General features: G+C 46.9%; 1 protein-coding gene across 1 annotated transcript in view; it reads right to left on the bottom strand.

Moving 5' to 3' along the window:
- RAB28 (RAB28, member RAS oncogene family) overlaps positions 1 to 13,080 on the bottom strand; it is a 163,765-nt gene that overhangs the window by 62,928 nt on the left and 87,757 nt on the right. The window contains exons 7-8 of the transcript XR_012062747.1: positions 9,412 to 9,641; positions 7,051 to 7,134 (exon numbers count right to left, since the gene is read on the bottom strand). The gene's annotated coding sequence lies outside the window, so the exon portion shown is untranslated. The remainder of the gene's footprint in view (positions 1 to 7,050; positions 7,135 to 9,411; positions 9,642 to 13,080) is intronic.

Raw genomic sequence — 13,080 nt, 5'->3', positions numbered from 1 at the left:
TGCCTCCTGCTCCCTCCTCCTTGATTTGAGGGGAGGAGGGGTCAGCCTTCACCCACCCTGTGTAAGACACAAAAGCGAGCACCGAAACTCATCTCCTTTATCTATTACCTGCCACAAAACGGGCTGGGACCTGAGATGAGCCCACCGAGGAACGGGGAGAGGAAGACAAACAAGGAAGCATGCTTAAACAATGACCCTGAATATAGTAAACCCACCAATTACTGATTTAGGATAGTGGCCTATTTTTTAAAATAATTCCATTGAGTCAAGTGGGACTGTGAGGAGTCTTACCTTCTGGATAGACCTGCTTGGATGTTTGTTAACTATTCCCCAGCGTGGCAGACACTGCTGGTGGGCAGTCATGGCCCAGCGGTCATTTCCAGCCCCTCCTACCTTATCCACATTTTCTGTGTTGCTCTAAAAGCTTCTGGCCTGCCCTGAACAAGGGGTGGCCTTGTGACAGTCCAGCTGTGGCCGGTGGGAGAGTAGGAAGAAGGAAGTAGCCCCTGGGGAAGGTGGCCATGGTAGGATGGCCCCAAAGTCATTCATGCCCTAAACACTGGGACTTGTGAACATGTTTCCTTCTCTGGCAAGAGGGACTTTGTAGATGGGGTTAAGACAAGGATCTTGAGATGGGGAGATTTTTCTGGATTATCCACGTGGGCCTGATGTTAACCCAAGGATCCTTATAAATGAAAGAGGGAGGCAGGAGAGTCAGAGAAGGCGATGTGACAAGAGCAGAGTGATGTGATCAGAGACTCAACCAGCCACTGCTGGCTTTGAGGCTAGGAGGGGTTTACAAGCCGAGGAACGTGGGTGGCTTCTTGAAGCAGGAAAAATCAAGGAAACAACTTCTCTAGAGTCTCCAGAAAACAAAAACAAAAACACAATCCTCAACCTTAGCCCCCTGGGAATCCTTTTGGACTTCTGACCTCCAGAACTGTAAGATAACAACCTTGTGTTCTTTTCAGCCTCTCCTCCTTTTGAGTTCAGTTTGTGGCATTTTGTTACAGCAGCAACTAGAAATGATCCAGGGTCTCTTCCCAAATAAACATGCTTCACACTTTTTCTCCTTCCTTGTTCTTGCTGCATGAGATGTGGATGTGGAGTCCGGTGGGACAGCAGCCCTCTTGCAGTCTTGCGGTAGTACCCACGAGGATGAAGGACTCATGCTCAGAATGGCAGAGCCGAGTCTGGGACTCTAGATGGCTTCACCAAGCCACCAGCCCTAGACTGCCTGTCCCTGAACTTTGTGTCACATGAGACACATAAAATGGGACATGTTTAAGTCACAACGGCAGGACTTTGTGCAGTGTGTGCTGGAGCTGACTCCGCCAGCTCCTGAGAGGGAATTCTTAAATTTCCAGAAACTCTGTGGGCCCATTATTAAAAATTTATATAATCTTATAATCAAATAAATTACATTAAAAATAAAGGTAGTAAGGAATCAAAATTCTTTTGATTTCTGAATATTTTACAAATTTTACTACTATCTATGCTCTTGACACTACGTACCTCTATTGTATCTGAATGGCGGTGACAGCACGTCTCCCGGTTCTACGCTACGTACAGCAGCGTATCCTATACTGAATGCCATGTATCTGCACAACTCCGCACTCAGTTCCATCCCACTGGCAGCTTTAAACCAGCCATGCTAGAAATCAGCAAACACTACAAACCAGGGTTTTCTTTTCCCCCAGAGTCCATCGTTAATCATTTACTGATCCGCCACTGGTTTTGTGTTTCTGCAGCCAGATGCATTTGTAATGGCTGCATCCCTCATGGTGTTTAATGCCACCTGCAGTACAATGGCAGCCACAACTTGCCAACCCAAATTATATTTGTAGGGAACTGAGTTCTCCTAGTTTCTCTTTTAAATAAAGATTTAGGCCCCAGGCACTGTGCTAGGCAGGCTCTTTCTTATTCTAGCTCACAGAATCCTTCCTGTCTCGCTGAAAGGTGGATATTCTAACCCCATTTCACACACAAGGAGACCAAAGCTCAAGGGGAGAAGGGCTCTGCCAATGATCTGTAACCAGTTAGGGGCCAAGACAGGATTTGAACACTCTTTCAACTGACTCAGAACCTCTGCTCGTTCTCCAACAGCATGCTTTGAACACAGCAGGACCTGAATAGATATTTGTTGAGTTATGAAAACAAATATTAACTCTTCCTTCTAGATAGCTGGGGACCCAGGATGCCGGACTCAAGTGCAAGGCGGCTTTCACACCATATGTGCAAAAGACATTGGCACCAGGCTACTTTTCCTGAACATCAAAGAGAGCCCTGAAACACTTATGGTTAGAAGATTGAGTTTCATGAAAGTATTAAATTTATGTTTTTTCAAACAGCATCACTGGGGGGAGGCACCGTGGTTACAACTCTCTCATCTTGAAATAGACACAGAGTAATTTCCTCCTTTGCTGGTTGTCAGCTTGGCTCCCAATCATTCCCCCCAGAGCTGGCAGAATTTCAATGACTCTAAAATTAATCTGTGGGGCAGAGAGTTTGTCCAGTGCCTTGACATTCCGGGAGCTTTGCTGTGGTCTCAAAGTCAGTGCCTGGGAGGGAAAGTCAGGAGGTCAAAGGTGAAATCTCAATTCTTGGCCCAAGTGGGGACCTTGGACAATCCTGCCAACACATTTCTCCCCTGGTTTTATGATGGGAGTCCCCACAAATTATTCTGAACTAGGGTGATTGGTAACTAACATAGAATTGCTAGGCACAAATATGGGTTTTTAACTTAATTTTTTGAACATTTATTTGAATTCCTAAGGAAGATAGACATGAGCACAGATAAGCAATAGATGAGTGTAGTGAAAAAGACACAGGCAGGCTGCTGGGATCACACAGAACCTGGGGTGACTAAGCCCATTGAGGCGGGGAGGGAGAGATTCAGGAAAGGCCTTTTGAGATGATGATGCCTGAGGTTAGGTTTAAAGACAAAATGGACCTAGATAAGTGAGAAGCTAGGATAGGGGTTTACAAGCACACGGAGTCGTGCACCGACTGCACGACTGCACCGACGGCTGCACTTGGGGGTGGGGTATAGCTCAGTGGTAGAACGCATGGGGTTCAATCCCTGGTACCTCCACTAACAACAACAACAAAAGATGGTTAAACTACGAGCAGCTCAGAGTTTTGAAGCACAGAAGGTAAGACACAGATTAGCAGAGAGACGGCTAGAGGGCTGAGCAAGGGCCAGGACACACAGGGGACATGGATGTCACAGAAGCACACCTGCACTTTATCCCACATGCAGTGAGAAGCCGTCAGATGTTTTAACCAGTGGGGGACATCGCTATGCTGTATTAGGAACTATTCTAAAGACTTTGAGATTCATGAAAAGATTCTTGCAAAACGCTAGGTAGGAGACGAGGGCCAAGGATGGGGCTGTGGAGAGAAAATAGAGGGTCAGCTTACAAATTCAGAAATACTCATGGAGAGACTCGTAGGGCCTAGAGATTGAGGTTAGAGTGAGTCTAGGATAACCCCGAGTTTAACATTAACTAAGCACAGGCACCAGAGCAGGTCTGGGCGAGAGAGTGAGCTCCAGAATGAGTTCAATGTGTGCCATCCAAGTGGAGACGTCCAGCAGCAAACGGACATATGAGTCTTCAGAGAGGAGCATGTTTTATTCACGTTTGCATCCAACCTAGAGCAAGTCCTGGCACACACAAAGCTCTGGACGTATGTTTGTAAGCTGGAAGGATGGAAGCTGGAATAAAGATTAGGAGAAGGGTTCAAGGTAGAAACAGAGAGAAGTTTGCCAGGGTGGGTTAGCAACTTCCTGAGAGTGGTTTAAACTGAGAAAGAATGAAACTCCAGAGAAAGGGAGAGTCTCTAAAGTGAGAAGAGAGGAGGGCTGAGAATGAGATCCTTGGGCGCACTGACATGCAAGGGATAGGAAGACAGGACAGAGCAAGGAGATGGAGACTGGGGCACAGAGATTGGAGGGGCACAAAGACAGATGCCACAGAGGCCAAAGATGGCTGGTGGAGAAGCAAGGTCCCAAAGGCACACCCTGAGAAAGGTCCGTGGGAGCTACGTGGGGGTCTTGGCAAGAGCAATTCCAGCGGGATGCAGGAGGTAGAAGCCAGAGGGCCCTGGGATGTAACACGGGGTGAAGAGAGGGATGTTAGACAGAGTAATAGAAAGACACAAGGTCGAGGGTGATATGTTAGGGCGGAGACTTACACATGGCTGGAAGTGTTAAAGGGTGGAGAACAGAGAAGAGAGATGGGATTGTCTGCTCTGTAAGATTCCACAGGAGATGCCCGGGAAGGAGACTGTCAACCAAAGTGGAGAGACTGGGTGACGTGGCTTTGTCTGAGAGGAGAAGATACGGGCTAGGTATGGAGATTCCTTTGGAAGGGCAGAGGCTGGAAAGTGCATTGTTTACTACGGCTAAAATACTGGGGAAACCCTCTGTGTCCCAAAATAGGAAAATGGTTGTATATGTATGATATATCTACCCAATGGAGTGTTTTACACTCATAAAAAATAAGTTACAGGGGAAGACTAATAGCTCAGTGGCAGAGCGCGTGCTTTTCATGCACGAGGTCGTGGGTTCAATCCTCAGTACCTCCATTAAAAAAAGAAATCACAGTTATGAATCTATGTGGTCATCTGAAAAAAGGAGTTACAAAATCACACCACATGAAAAGGGTGGAAAATTACCAATCCAAGAGGTACAATTATTTTTAAAAGAAATTTCAGGAAAAACTTCTGGAATATTAAGACCAAATGTGATCATGTTATAAAGATTTTTGTGAGTGCCTCTTAGGACTTTGTCTTTGATTGTCTACAGGCTTATTGAATTTATTTTGAAAATTAAAAAAAATAAATTTAAAGTAGGACTGACTTGATGATAGCCAAGTTTTTCCATTAGCAATAATTCTCATTCTTCGATGTTAATCCAAGAATCACAGCTCCAGATAGCATTTCCCTCTGCTGGAAATCTCTCTTCCACCCCATCTGCCTCGTACCTTACTCTTCACTGTTTCCAACACAGCCCTTCCCCTGGAGAAGCTGAAGACTGCCATGGGCGTGGATGCAGGCTTTCAGTCGGAATATCCACAGAACTACATCCAATCCCCAGGACAGCTTCCGTCCTTACCATAGGGCAGGTGGCGAAGATGCCAGCCAGCCCTGAAGTTAGCACATGTTTCATTTGACACTTTGCCTCAGGTCTTGTCTGATTCTGAGAATGTAATTGAGACACTGATTTTAGGGGGTGAGCTCAGGGGTTGGAATGAGACAGAAGTGGGTTAGAATCTCCAAGCCTTCTTCTTATTAGGGAAAGACACGGAAGCTGTGCTCCAGTCTCTACATCTGTAAAATGGGGGCAATGAAACCTCCTTCATAGACTTTTGAGAATCATAAAAAAAGGCATCACCTATGTATGTGTATATATAGCTTCTATCTATATATGACAATGTCTATATTTACATCTACATTGACTTTAGAATTTCACCGCTTAGGTTTGCATTTCAATGCGTGAGACCTTGAGCAGGTTACTTAACTACCAATGACTGGATGAGACAGGATAACAGGGGATGAGGATGGTACTAATAGCCAAACGGATCAGTCTCTAAAATCTTCCAGAATTTGTCAGTGACCCTGGAGAAAGACGGGAAAGACCACTCAAGTGTAAATGGGGCTTGAGACAAAACGTAAGGTCATTGCAGAAAATCAAAGGTGTATTTCTTGCACTCCTGAGTTTGTGCGGTGAACATTAGGTGGCAGTTTCCTTGAGAAAGTAGGAGTAGAGTTAGCTGGCAAGTGTGGAAGGAGATGGCAGGACCAAACTTCAGATCTCAGTTTACAGACCAGTCAGTGGAGGCCCAGAGAGATGAGACAAATTGTACACAGAAAACCGGAACTCAGGGCTTCTCTCAGACCCACACTGCCTCCCCAGATAGATTTGTTACAGTGTTACCGAAAGCGGCAGAACGGGAAGGCTATGCCCCCGATTAGAACGAAGCAAAGCACTGAAGCTGAGCCATTTCCCCGAAGAGCCTGAGGGGAGACTCGTCATGGGAAAGGCACAGCCAAGTCTCTAACCTCACCTGCTTCCTTAGTAATGGCTGGTGACACATAACCAGTGCATCTTAACTGGCTGGCCTGAGAGATTTTCATCCACGGAGACACTTCCATCAGGTTCATCTCAGGCCACCATGGCCCAGGCCTACGACTACCCGCGAAGCGCTTCGGCTCTGTGGTCACTCCAACGCCTTCTAATAGGGCTCATTCCTGACACTTGCCTCTGCCAATGAGCCTGTCCAAGGAGCAGGGGATCATTTTCTCATCTAAATTATTGTGTTGATGAAGACTCCTTTGGCTGCAGGTGACGGGAACCTACCTTGCACTAACTGAGGTAAGCACGCCACTTTCTGAATAGGATGCTGGGTCTCCCTCAAAGACAGACAAGTATTTGGATTCTAGGACTCAGAGCAGGAGTTTGAGCACCATCAAAAAAAAATCTGTCTCCATCTTTCATTCCTGAGCCACTGCGTCATTCCTGGATTCAGGAATCCCAGAGAAGGAACTCACTGGCCTTTCTGGGGCAGGAGCTTGCTACTGAGGCGACCAGCTTGGCTAGAGAGGGTGAGTCACAACAGAGCCTTCCTGCAGCGGCTTCCAGGTAAGAACGAGGTGGGAGCAGATAGGCACCGAGTGCTCATCTTAGTATTTACTAAGGGTAGGGATCTGGACTAGGTTCTAGGGGAGAGGGAGCAAGGGAAACCAAGAGTTGGAGAAGGACCAGATTCCTTCCTCAAGGAGCCTCCCACTCTGGAAGAGGAAGTGACATAATACCGTCTGGGCAGTGCTATCATGTTGGGTAGAGGGCACGGAATCCCATCTTACCCAGGGCTTGGATTCCAAAGTTAGCAGGCAAGGCGAAAATGGTCTACAGCCAATACATTTGCCCTAAATACTCAAATCGCACCCAACACAAGATGTTCATGGCAGAGACAAGCAAACCAAAGCTGCCTTAGACAGCTCAGATCCGCGTTTCCCACCTCTCATTCCAGGATGCGTGCTCACCGAACAGACGACAGGCAAAGTCACCCACGTGGTTGATAGTTACCTCTCTTCTTGTGCTCTTTTCCCAAGATTGTGGAGTTAAATCTACAGAAGTCAAACACATATAGCATGTGACTCATTAACTTACCAAAGCCACACAGCACTGAGCTTGAGAACCAGGTTCCAAGCCCAGGGTTGCCTGAGTTTTCAGCCCACAATCACACCCTCACATGGGAAGACTCCTGGAATTACTTCATTCCCCAATTCTCGGGGCTTTTTAAAGATGGAAGTTCCACCTTCTCCTCCTTGGAAATCGCTGGCCCCCAGCCCAGAGCAGCACCGAGCTCTGCTCAGCTGGGTCCACGTGTGTAGGACTGGGTTGGGCTAGGCTGGGCTGGGCCGAGCTGAGTTGGGAGGGCATCTGGACAAGCACAGGGAGACAGTGATTCCAGGGCAGCTGGTGGGAAGCCATTCATTTTCCCAGGTTGTATATGCTATAAAGGGCTTATCAAGGAGATGTTTACAAATGGGAGCCTTGCTGTTTTTAACAGATTAACTGTAGCATTGATTCAGTGACCTGACAACCCATTCCCCTGGACCGCTGGCTTACACTTGACTCCTCCTGGACAGCAGGCAGATAAAGGAGCCGCCGAGTTGACAGCGAGGAGGCGGGCCACGCCCAAAGCTTCCATTAAGCAGCCTGCAGGGCCTGCAGGCTCGGACACCCCCTAGAGTCCAGCCAGCACTCACGCCTCGCTCCTCCCCCATGGTCCGTGAACCCTGCCACCCAGCCCTGCCAAGGGCGCCCCTCTGCCCAACTCTGCGTCAAACCTCCTTTCCAAGCAACACAGAAGAGCGTTGCCGTTGTTGCTCTGGTCAAGCATGCAGGTCACAACCAAGGCAAACAGGCCCAGCGGGCCCCAGGGCAGGCCCAGTTATATTTCCTGATCTGCAAGAGGAAAAATCTGACCCCCAGGGACATTACCAAGCATGTACTGAGCCCCAATCTGTGTCAGCTCCTCTCACTTCCTTGCTTTCATTTAACCCCAAAACTACTCCTGGAGGTAGGCAGCATTCTCCTCATGGTTTGGATAAGAAAACTGACGCTCAGAGAGATTAACCAAACCGAGGCAAGTTGCTGGTGGCCACATGGAGTTCTCACTCTGGTCTGTCAGATGTTCACTTTTTTTTTTTTTTTCAAAATATCATGTGGCCTAATCCAGATACCCTAACTGTACCTGTGTGGGGCAGATGCTTCAGATGCCTTTGGATGTCTACCAATAGCCACACACCCCGTTTAGAACTTGAACTGGTTCAGCTATCCCATGGCCATGTGCTTCACTGAAGACTAGGACGCTCTCCATCCCGGGGGGTGAAACTTGAACAGTCTAAACCAATGATTTTCAACCCTAGATGCTCATCAGAGCTCTTTGGAGTGTATACACACACACACACACACACACACACACACACACACACACACACACAGACGTGTATATGCACAACAGGGCCCCAACTGAGCCCCTTTAAATCAATCTCTAAGAGTAGAACCTAGACATCTGTATGTATTTTAAAGATGCTCCCCCCTCACCCTAGTTCAATCTCAGACAGAGTTGAGAGTCACTGGCCCTAACCATTTTCCCTTACCACGGGTCTGGGATGAGCATTTGATAAAATTCTGGCTAATGGAAGGGGTGAGAAATCTTCTGGAAGCTGGGGCTTTGGGGAAATTTTTCTTCTTTCTTTAAAGGAAGTATGAGGATGAGATGGGCCCCCTTTTCTCCTTCTGACCTTTGGGTTTTGTGGTGTAAAGATGTGACACCTGGCATTATTGCAGCCACCTTGTGACCATGAGAGAGCCAGCCCAGCAGTCAATAGGCTGAGGACGGCAAAGAAGAAAGGCAAGAATCTGGAAATTCGGTGGCATCTCCGAACAACTTAAACAACCCTGCGATCACCTTACCCTGAGAATACTTGTAAGAGGTGATCAATATTCTTAACTGTTTAAGATACTTAAAGTTAGTTATTTGGTTGCTTGCAGCCAAAAGGCTCTCAACAGCTAACACCCACCACTGAACTTCACCTACTTCTGCCTGCTGCCTGAGCTGTTTCCAACAGGGGCGGACATCCGTCAGCAGCTGGGGCCCCCAGACGGGAAGGCCGAAACTCAGTCCTGCTGCCCAGAGGACTCATAACTAGAGTGAGCCCTGGGCGTATCATTAAACAACTAGTTACCATGAGAGCGATTCCAATGATAACCATGACATTTATTACGCACTTACCCCATGCCAGGAACTGTGTAAAGCAAAGTGCTGTAAGTATGTCCCCTCATTCCATCCTTAAAATCACCCAGTGAGGTAAGTATTACTGTGTTTTACACACCAGGAAACGGAGCCCCGGAGAAGCTGCGGCATCTGCCCAAGGCTGCAGGGCTGCAGGGCTGCAGAGCGGCAGAGACAGGACGCTAACCCGATCTGTCAGACTCTCAAGACTTCCCTTCTTTCCAGGAGACCGTGTTGTTTCATTTCCCTGTGACTTACGACGTTACGTGTGTTCACACATTCGCTGAAATGCTTAACGATGCGAATAAAAGGCATTCATCACTGTAATCCCTAATGGAGATAACAGAAATATTAGCAAGGCTGAAGTGAAAACAGTTCAAGTGAGGCCTAATTTTTTACAAGGCCAAGGAATAATTTACTTTATCACAGCAAAGAATTTTATTTGACAAATGCATACTTTGTCATCTCTGGTCTGCTGAAAATGTAAGTTTACATTTTTCCTAGCCATAAAATTAAAATAATTTTGGCTGCAAAAATCTAAGAAGAAATCCCATTCTAGGGTCAAGCATTTCCCTGGAAATTTAGATGCTAAATATGGAGCGTGAATAAATGCCATCCCAGTCGGGCATGGCGGATGCCTGAGTCTGTTGGATCAGGGTTCAAATCCCTGTTCTGCCTCCTGTTGACCCGGTGACATCGAACAAGACATTTCACTCCTCCAAGTCTCAGCTTCCTGATCTGGAAGATGGGAATCACAGCTCCCAAGGCAGGCCTGGGATGAGGGTCCAATCAGATGCCCACGTACACTGCATGGCAAAGCAGATGAGCTGTTAACTTGGCTGTTACGAAAATCCGTGCAAAGTGCCTAGAACGGGACCTGGTGCGGAGTGGCTTCTCAGTAAATCTTTAATGCCTTCCCTCTATCCTCCTTCTCTCGTTCCTCATCATCGACAGCCAGGGGTGGGCCTTCGAGGAGAGCACCGGCAACAAACCGGTCCCCTCTGCTCCTGGTTGTGGGAGGAGTAATGGGCCGAAGCCCACATCTTGGTTCACTCAGCTTCCTGTCAGCTTTTTACAGCATCATCCCTGCACCCTGACCCAAACACAGGGCAGCCGGCCAACCTGTGAGCGGGCCACCTGCCAATGTGGAAGACAAATTTGAGAACGTGTCAGAGGATTGGGATAAGGGACAGAACAGGGGGTGGAGGTGGGGCGGGAGGAAATGGTTAAGTTGGCTCAAGAGTCGAGGGTTTTAGGGAAGCTGGAAAGAGATGATCCCTCACCCTGAAGTGAGGAACAAAGGAGGCAATTTTAGAAGAATCTGGACTGCTAGTGGGAGAAGCAAAAGACGGGGCTAACTCAGGGGCTCCGTACCGCTCCATTAGGGCTGGGTAGCCAAAGTTGGCCCCCAAGTCACACTGAGAAAAGCAGACAGAAAAGGCCAATAGTTCATGAATATGTTTGGAACTGTTACAAGTTTCTGAGGTCCTTCCTCCCAAGACTGGAGTCTCATTTCAGCTCCATGAAGTTCTCTGGGCTGTCACTATGGTTATCATCCCCATTTTACAGATTTGCAAATGGAGGCCTCAAAGCTGGCAGTGTGTTCTTGGTCACATAAGGGAGGAGAGACACAGAGAGATGAGTTTGTCCAGTGGTTCCCAAACTGAATCCAGAGCCCTGCATCTGGGGTGGAGCCCCAGAATCAGTGTTTTTTTTTAAGCTTCCCAGGTGATTCTGATCACAACCAGGTTTGGAAACCACTGAGAGTAACAAACTCACTGCATATAAAGAAATGGAGCCTGACAGAGGTGGAGGAATTTGCCCATGGTCACATAGCCAGTTAGAAGCTAAGACAAGGTCAGTCTCTTGGTCACCTGTCCCCAGGACAGAGCTCCTCCCAGCTCACCCCATGGGCTGCTTAGTTGCTGATGACAACCTACAATACTGGTAGGTTTCATTCATTCAATAAACGTTGATTGAGTGCTTCTTCAATGCCAGGCACCAGGGAGATGCAAACAACAGGGGGGTTCTTGGCCATGGAGAGCTCATGGTCTGAAGGGGACTGGGACAACCAGCCTCATGGCTGCAGGGTGGCCTGGTGGTGCTACAAGCCTGGTGGGTGCTTCTAGCATGGGGCCTCTGGCAAGGCTGTGGTCAGCTGAGAAGCTGGACGACTCACTTCCATGTGCAAGCAAAGGGCACAAGAGGGCTTGGTAACGTCTGCTTGGGATGGGGGGTGTGGGGTGGGGAAGGGGAGGGCTGGGAGGGAGGACTAAGGCTTCAGAGGAAGGGAGAGAAAAATAAGGAAAACAAAGGCTCCTTATATGGAAGGTGGGTTACTTTTGTTTTAATAAGCCACTTGTGTGCTGTGACTTTATACAACTCAAGTTAGAATAAACAATTTTGAACTAACGATTGCTAAGGATATTTACTGGGTGTATAAGAAACAATTTGACATTACTAAAATATGTCAAGACCAAAATAGAGGCACCAGGAAAACGTCCCTGTAGGCACGAGTCTTTGCTACCATAGAGACATCCTATCTGCCTTTGCTCACAGCTGTTGGGAAAGTCAGTCCACATCAGTGCCATGTAGAGGACCACACAGGTCAGCGAACCCACCACATTTACAGGAGGAATTTACCGACTCTAATGCTGCCAGTGTCATGGGGAAGTGGACACTTTCACTTGCCATTAGCAGGATAAGTTGTACAATATTTCTGAAATGCAGTTTGGCAAATTTTATCAAAATATGAAATATTTTCAAAATACCCTTTGAACCAGCAATTCTACTTTTAGGAATTTATCTCAGGGATAAATATATACAAGAAAATATAGAAAGATATACGTAGGATGTTCAACAAGGCATACTTTATAATAGTGAAAATTTGGGGAAAAAATAAATGTCCACAGATCACAGAGTGATTAAATTATCCTGTTATACACTTGAAAACCATGAAGCCATTAAAAATGATGATGTGTATTATGTTTATGGATTTCGAAAATGTCTTTAATATCATTTGTCAACAAAAGCAAATTTCAAAACAAGTTATTTAATATAATGCAATTTATTATAATTTCTGGAACTGCATTTATCCATATCTGGTACATGGGTTTTCACCAAAATGTCAACATTGACAGGGAAGGGGCGATCTTAATTTCTTTATTTTTCTCTGTATTAAGTATTTTACAGCATTTCTACAGTCAGAACAAATGGTAGCGTTATCTTCGTTTGGGGATTAGAAGTTTTAAAGAAACTAGGCTAATTTCAACCTGACAACAGAGATTGCAAATATTCGTTCATCCTTCATTTTTACAGGCTAACGCCCTGTAAATACATATTCATGCAATTTGTTTATATACTGAGTCATGAAAACGGTTTGCTCAGTCACTGGAAGCTGTTTAGTAAGCACCACCACGCCTGAGGCACAGGGACGGTAATGAGGGGGGCGGATAACACGGCAGTTGGGGTGTCAGGCTTCTGAGCAGGCCGACCTGGGTCTGATCCCGGTTCCACCGCCTTTGGACAACTGTACAACCTCAGACAGGTTGTTAAACTGCCCTGAGCCATAGCTTTCCCGTCTGCCAGAGATGATACAAGTACCCACTGTATTAGTCACCTATTACTCTGAAGCAAATTACACTGAGATTTTAAAACAACAGTAATGATTTGTTCTCTCTCACAGTTTCTGTGAAGCAGGAGTTTGGGGCACCCTGGCTGGGTGTTTCTACCTGGTGGTCTCTGGTGAAGCTGCAGTCTCATGAAAAGC

Source organism: Vicugna pacos, chromosome 2, assembly GCF_048564905.1.
Source record: "Vicugna pacos chromosome 2, VicPac4, whole genome shotgun sequence".
In the NCBI taxonomy this organism is placed as follows: domain Eukaryota; kingdom Metazoa; phylum Chordata; class Mammalia; order Artiodactyla; family Camelidae; genus Vicugna; species Vicugna pacos.
This window is presented reverse-complemented; position numbering and strand designations above follow the sequence as displayed.